Source organism: Orycteropus afer, unplaced genomic scaffold, assembly GCF_000298275.1.
Source record: "Orycteropus afer afer isolate SDZICR_OR568_19922 unplaced genomic scaffold, OryAfe1.0 scaffold00159, whole genome shotgun sequence".
NCBI classification, from domain to species: domain Eukaryota; kingdom Metazoa; phylum Chordata; class Mammalia; order Tubulidentata; family Orycteropodidae; genus Orycteropus; species Orycteropus afer.
Window position 1 is genome coordinate 3,368,159 of NW_006921746.1, and position 8,296 is coordinate 3,376,454.

The window sequence follows — 8,296 nt, forward strand, 5'->3', positions numbered from 1 at the left end:
AAAAAACTCACCCAAGATGCAGGAGAACTCAGCAAAAAAATCAATCAACTTGACCTTATAGACATATACAGAACACTCCACCTAACAAAAGCACAATTCACATTCTTCTCTAATGCACATGAATCAATCTCCAGAATAGATCATATGCTATAACATAAAACAAGCATCAATAATTTCAAAAACGCTGAAATACTACAAATAATCTTCTCAGACCACAATGCTATACTGTTAGAAATGAATAATAGGAAGATGAAAGAACAAATAGCAAAAGTGAAAGTTTAATAATACACTGCTCAAAAAGTACTGGGTAATAGAAGAAATAAAGTGTGTGGGGGGAGAAAATTCCTAAAAATAAGTGAGGATAAAGATACATCTTACCAAAACCTATGGAACACAGTAAAAACAGTATTCTTAGGTCAAATTATAGTAATAAATGTGCACATCAAAAAGGAGGATGGAAACAAAATCAATATTGTAACTGAAAAACTCCAACAATTAGAAAAAGAGTAACAAAAGAAATTTACAGTATCTGGAAATAAGGAAATATTAAAATCAAAGCAGAAATAATTGAAACAGAAAAATAAAATAAAATAAAGAAAGCCAACAAAACAAAAAGGTGTTTCTTCAGAAAGATTAAAAAAAATTGACAAACCACTGGCAAATCTAACAAAAGAAAAGGAGAAGATGCAAATAATACAAATAATAAACAAAAAGGATGATATCACAAGAGAACCAACTTAAATAAAAAAGATACTGACAGAGTATTATGAAGAACTGTACTCCAAAAGATTTGACAACCTAGAAAAAATGGACAAGTTTTCAGAAACACAAGACCTACCTAAACTACCCACTCAGAGATAGAATGCTTCAACAGACCCATAACAAAAGAAGAAATTGAGCAGGTCATAAAAAACTTCCCACAGGATAAAGTTCTGGACCAGATGACTTCACTGGAGAATTTTAGCAAACATTCATGGAAGAGTTCACACCTATACTACTCAAAGTATTCTAGAACATAGAAAAAGATGAAATACTTCCCAATTCATTTTGTGAAGCAAGCATAACACTGATACCAAAACCAGGGAAAGACACCACTAAAAAGACCAATATCTCTCATGAATATAAATGCAAAAATCAACAAAATCCTACTCAACAGAATCCAACAACATATCAAAAAATAATATATCCTGACTAAATGAGATTCTTACCAGGTATGCAAGGATGGTTCAACATCAGAAAAACAATCAATGTAATCCACCACATAAACAAAATAAAATAAAATAGCCATATGATCATATCAATAGATGCAGAAAAGGCATTTGATAAAATCCAACACACATTCCTGTACAGAACTTGTAGCAAAATAGGGATACAGGGGAATTCCTCAACATAATAAAAGGCAAATACTAAAATCAATGTTGTTGTTATTGTTGTTATATGCCATCGAGTCAGCCCCGACTCATAGCGACCCCTCCTTGGGTTTCCGAGGCAGTATCACTATGGAAGTAGGATTGCCCAACCTTCCTTCCGAGGAGTGGCTGGTGGGTTTGAACCGCCAGCCTTTTGGTTAGCAGTCAAGTGCCTTAGGCACTGTGCTACCAGAGCTCCCTAAAGTCAATAGCCAACATTATTGTTAATGCAGAAAAATCAAAGCATTCCTTTTGCAAAGGGAAACTGGACAAGGATGCCCTCTCACCACTTCTATTTAACATTGTATTGGAAGTCCTAACCAGGGCAATAAGGCAAGACAGAGAAATAAAATGTATCCAAATTGGTAAAGAGGAAGGGAATCTCTCTCTATTTGTGGATGACATGATCCTATATATAGAAAACCCAAGAGTCAGCAAAAAAAGTACTGGAATTAATAGAGAGGTTCAGCAAAGTGGCAGGATACAAGGTCAACATACAAAAATCAGTTGGATCACTCTATATCAACAAAGAGACCTCTGAAAAGGAAATAAGAAAAACAATACCATTTATAATAGCTATCAAAAAGATAAAATATCTAGGAATAAGTCTTACCAGAGACATGAAAGACCTATACAAAGAAAACTATAAAACACTACTTCAAGAAACTACAGGGGATCTACATAAATGGAAGAATCTGCCTTGTTCATGGATAGAAAGATTGAATATTGTGAACATGTCAATGCTGCTCAAAGAAATCTACACATTCAGTGCAACCCTAATCCAGATACCATCAACATTTTTTAAGGATATGGAAAAAACAATTACTAACTTCATATGGAAAGGAAAGAGACCTTGGATAAGCAAAGCACTGCTGAAAAAGAAAAACAAAGTGAGAGGTCTCACATTTCCAGATCTCAAAACCTACTATACAGCCACAGTAGTTAATACAGCATGGTATTGGTGCAATGATAGACAGATAGACCAATGAAACTGAAATGAAAACCAAGAAATAGACCAATCCATTTATGGACAGCTGATCTTTGACAAAGATTCAAAACCCATTAAATGGGAGAGCAATAGACTCTTTGACAAATGGTGCTGGCAAATTGGATATCCACTTACAGAAAAATGAAATAAGACCCATATCTTACCCCATAAACAAAAATAAACTCAAGTTGGCTCAAAAACTTATATGTAAAACCCAAAACTATAAAGGTCATCAAAGATAAAATAGGGGCAAATCTAGGGGCCCTAATTTATGGCATAAATAGTCTATCAGGCATAACCCAGAATGCACACGCAGTGGAAGAGAAGCTAGATGATAGGGGCCTTTTAAAAAGTAAAGTCTTATGCATATAAAAAAACTTCTCCAAAAGGGTAAAAATAGAACCTACAGATTGGGAAAAAATATTTGCTTATGACATATCTGACAAAGGATTTATCTCCAAAATTTATAGAAAATTTCATCATCTCAACACCAAAAAAACAAAAAATCCAATTCAAAACAGACACTTCACTAAAGATGATATCCTGGCACCCAAAAAACACATGAGGAAATGTTCAGGATCAGTAGCCATTAGAGTGATGCAAATCAAAACAACGATGATATATCATCTCACCAGCAATAATAGCAAAGTTCAACAAGACAGAAAATAACAAATGTCAGTAAGATTGCAGAAAGATTGAAAATCTCATACACTGCTGGTGGGATTGGAAAATGGTTCAACCACTGTAGAAAATTGTATGGTGTTTCCTTAAAAAGTGAAAATAGAAGTACCATTTGATCCAGCAATTCCATTACTAGGAATATATCCTAAAGAGGTGAGGGACAGGACACAAACAAACATGCACACACCCATGTTCATCACAGCACAATTCACTATAGCAAAGAGATAGAAACAACCTAAATGCCCATCAACAGATGAATGGATAACCAAATTATGGTACATTCACACAGTGGAATGATATGCTACATTAAAGAATAATGAAGAACATGCAAATCATCTCACAACATGGATGAATCTGGAGGGAAGTATCCTAAGTGAAATAAGTTAATCGCAGAAGGACAAATATTGTATAAGCTCATTATTGTAAAAAGTCAAGGAAGGATTTGCTTAAGCAAGGGGACTCACTTTATTGGTTACCAGGGATGGAAGGGAAGAGGAGGAAAAATTTTAGACTAGTTGTGACCCACACACTGATTTGGGTAAGGGGAGAGATGATATGGAAAGAGTTTGTGACCAGCATGATAATACTGGGGGAAGAGAGGACACCAAAACATTCACACAAGATATAAACAACAGAGGCAAATACTAATATAAGCACACTACTGCATTACCACTAACACCAAGACAGACAGTGTTTCATTGATATTCATAAGGTTTTCACTGGCCTATTCTTTGAGAAGTGGATGGTCTCTTACTTCCTCTGACTCTATCTTAGTCCGGAGGATCCATTGAAATCTGTCCACCATGGGTAACCTTGCTGGCATTTGAATCATTGGTGGCATAGCCTCCAGCCTCACAGCAGCACTCAAGCCACCACAGTAGGACAAACTGATAGACAAGTTTGTTCCCCCTAGCTGTTCTAAACTTTCTAAGCTTTTGGGACCCCCATTTGCTGATGTGGCACATCTCAAGATAACAAGAAATAGCTGCAACTATTCATTAATAATGGGAACATGGAATGTGCAAAGTAAATCTAACAAAACTGGATGTTGTCAAAAATGAAATGGAAAGCATAAAGGTCTGTATCCTAGGTATTAGTGAGCTGCAGTGGACTAATTTTGGCCATTGTGAATCAGATGATCATATGATCTACTGCTGGGAGTGACAAATTGAAGAATCACATGTCATTCATCATCACAAAGAATGTATCAAGAGCTATCCTGAAGTATAATGCTGTCAGTGATAGGATAATATCCATACTCCTATAAAGGAAAGCCTGTTAAAAATTTATGCACCAAACAACAAAGGCAAAAATTAGGAAATTGAAAATTTTTACCAATTTCTGTGGTTTGAAATTGACCAAACATGCAATCAAGATGCATTAATTACCACTGATGATTGGAATGCAAAAGTTGGAAAAAAAATCACCAGTGGTTGGAAAATATGGCCTTGGTGGTAGAAATGACCCTGGAGATTGCATGATAGAATTTTGTAAGACCAAGGATTTATTCATTTCAACAACACAAATGGTTGCTATACATGTGGACTTTGCCAGATGGAGTATAGAGGAATCAGATTGACTACATTTCTGGTAAGAGGCAATGGAGAAGCTCAATGTCTTCAGCCAAAACAAGGCCAGGAGCCAACTGTGGAACAGACCATCAATTGCGCATATGAAAGATCAAGTTGAAAGTGAAGGCAATTAAAAGAAGTTCATGAGAACCAAAATATGACCTTGATTATATCCCTCCAGAATTTAGAGACCATCTAAAGAATAGATTTTATGCAATGAACACTAATGACCAAAAATCAGAGGAATTGTGGGATGACATCAAGAACATCATCCATTAAGAAAGTAAAAGTTCATTTAAAAAGACAGAAGGAAGAAAAGATCAAAATAAATCTCAGAAGAGTTTAGAGTTTGCCCTTGAACAGAGAGTAGCTAACGTGGGTAAAATACTTGACAGGATGAAAGAACTGAACAGCAGATTTCAAAGAGCAGTTCCAGAAGACAAGGTCAATTACTATAATGAAATGTGCAAAGACATGGATTTAGAAAAACAAAAGGGAAGAACACACTTGGCATTTCTCAAGCTGAAAGAACTGAGGAAAAAATTTAAGCATCAAATGGCAATACTGAAAGATTTCATGGACAATATATTGAATGATGCAGGACACATCAAAAGAAGATGGAAGGAATACACACAGTAACTATACCAAAAAGAATTGATAGATGATTATCAATTTCAGGAAGTGGCATATGATCAAGAACCAATGATATTGAAGGAAGAAGTTGAAGCTACAGTGAAGGAATTACCGAAGAACAATGTTCCAGGAATTGATGGAATATCCATTGAGATGTTTCAACAAGCAGATGCTGCTCTGGAGGCACTCACTTGGCTATGGAAGACAGCTACCTGGTCAACTGACTAGAAAAATCCATATATGTACCCATTCCAAAGAAAGGGATCCTACAGAATGTAGAAATTATTGAACAATATCACTGATAACACATGTAAGTCAAATCTTACTGAAGATGATTCAAAAATGTTGCAGCAGTATATTGACAGAGAGCTTCTGGAAATGCAAGCTGGATTCACAACAGAACATGGAGTGAGGGATATCATACCTGATGTCAGATGAATCTTGGCTGAAAGCAAAGAATACCAGAAAGATGTTTACTTGTGTTTTATTGACTATGCAAAGGTGTTTGATTGTGTGGATCATAACAAATTCTGGATAACATTGAGAAGAATGGGAATTCCAGAACACTTAATTTTACTCATAATGAACCTGTATGTAGACTAGGAGGCTGTCATTTGAACAGAACAAGGGGTGCTGCATGGTTTAAAATCAAGAAGGAAGTGTGTCAGGGCTGTATCCTTTCACCATACTTATTCAATTTGTATCCTGAGCAAATAACCCTAGAAGCTGGATTATATGAAGTAGAACATGGCATCAGGATTAGAGGAAGGTTCATTAATAACCTGAGATACACAGATGACACAATTTTGCTTGCTGAAAGTGAGGATGACTTGGAGTACTTACTGATGAATATTAAAGACTACAGTATGGATTACATCTCAATATAAAGAAAACAAAAATCCTCCCGAATGGACCAATAAGCAGCATCACAATAGACAAAGAGAAAAGATTGAAGTTGTCAAAGACTTCATATTACTTGGTTCAACAACCAACACCAATGGAAGCAGCAGTCAAGACATCAAAAGATGTATTGCACTGGGCAAATCTGTTGCAAAAACCTCAAGTTCTGAAGAGCAAAGTTATCTTCTTGAAAACAAAGATGTGTCTCACCCAAGTCATGGTATTTTCAATTGCCTCATGTGAGAGCTGGACAGTGAGTAATGAAGACCAAAGAAAAGTTAATGGTTTTGAGTTGTGGCATTGGTGAAGAATTCTGAAAGTACCATGAACCGCTAAAAGAACTAACAAATCTGTCCTGGAAGAAGCACAGCCAGAAGGCTCCTTGGGAGCAAGATTAGACAGACTTTGTCACATCTACTTTGATCATGTTGTCAGAAGGGAACATTCTCTGGAGAAGGATGTCATTCTTGGTAAAGCAGAGGGTCAACGAAAGAGGGGAAGACCCTCAACAAGATGCATTGACATGGTGGCTGCAGCGATGGGCTCAGGTATAGTAGAGATTGTGAGGCTGCCCCAGGATCAACCAGTGCTTCATTCTGTTGTACATAGGATTGCTATGGGTCAGAGACCACTAGATGTCACCTAACAACAACAACAATAACTAATAGCAAACACTAGGCTACATATAAATTCATAGACAACTGAGAAGATCAGGGAGAGGGTTGGGGAACAGGAATGTACCCTAGACCAGTGATAGATTTAGCTGAAGATAATCTTGCACATATAATGTTGTTGTTGTTGTTGTTTGCTGTCGAGTCGGCCCCGACTCATAGCGACCCCTCCTTGGGTTTCCGAGGCAGTATCACTATGGAAGTAGGATTGCCCAACCTTCCTTCAGAGGAGTGGCTGGTGGGTTTGAACCGCCTGCCTTCTGGTTAGCAGTCAAGTGCCTTAGCCACTATGTTACCAGAGCTCCCGCACATATAATATAATAGTGATACAAAATAACCACAATTATTACAAAATTAACAGAAGGCAGAGTTGGAGGAATCCCTCAGAGACAAACAAACACTTTGGGATAGAGAACCACCAGGCCTGCTGACTCAGGACCATAGTATTGAGAGACACCATGCTCACCATGTTCATTTGACACAACAAAGTACATAAGCATCTTGTTCAACAACCTGGGGTCTTAAAAGCTTTTGAGTGGCCGTCTAAGATGCAGCTCCTCTCCTCTGATATGAAGAAGGGTGAAGAAAATAAAGGGCACATGGAAACAATTCGTCCAAAATATGATGGACCTCAAGATCAGAATAACTAGATGGTGCCCAACTACCAATGCCAACCACTCAGGGAGGAAAGAAAATTGGAGATCGTGGATAGAGTGAGAAGAAAAACGTGGAACAAAATGGAAACACACAATAATGACTAGAATTACTGGTTGTATGGAGTCTGGTGGGACCCCCAAGACTATGGCCCTGGAATATTCTTCAGGTCTGGGATAGGACCCACTCCCAAAGACTGGCCCTTACACCAACAGTAGAAAGACTTAGACACAGAACATCCATCTCAGGGCAATGCACCCTCCTACTCTATGGAGATAGATCCATTGGAGCAATCGGCCATAGGGCACCAGAGGGGCAACATTCACGTGGAGGGAAAGCTGGACATACAGGAGTGCATGGTTTAGAAGGGCACCGGGGTGGGAGGAGGGCACAGGAAAAGGAAGGGAGGAGAGTGGGCTAGGGTTGGGGATGGTAAGTGGAGTGTGAAATCAAATGTACAGGAACATTGAATTTAAAACAAATCGTGTTTTGTAAATTTGCACCCAAAGCACAGTAAATATATAAATAAATAAACAAATATATATATATATATATATATATATATACATATATATATATATATATGTATGTATGTATATACATACAAATTCATCTATACTATGTGTGTGTGTGTGTGTGTGTATAAAATAGATGAAGCATACTGATATTTTCCTACAATTTTTTTCCCTTATCAAATATTTCCATTCTTAGCACCACCTAAAATGCCTTCCTTTTTCTCTTGCCCACGCAGTCTCTTTGCTGCAACACTAATCCCCTATGTCTCTTCCC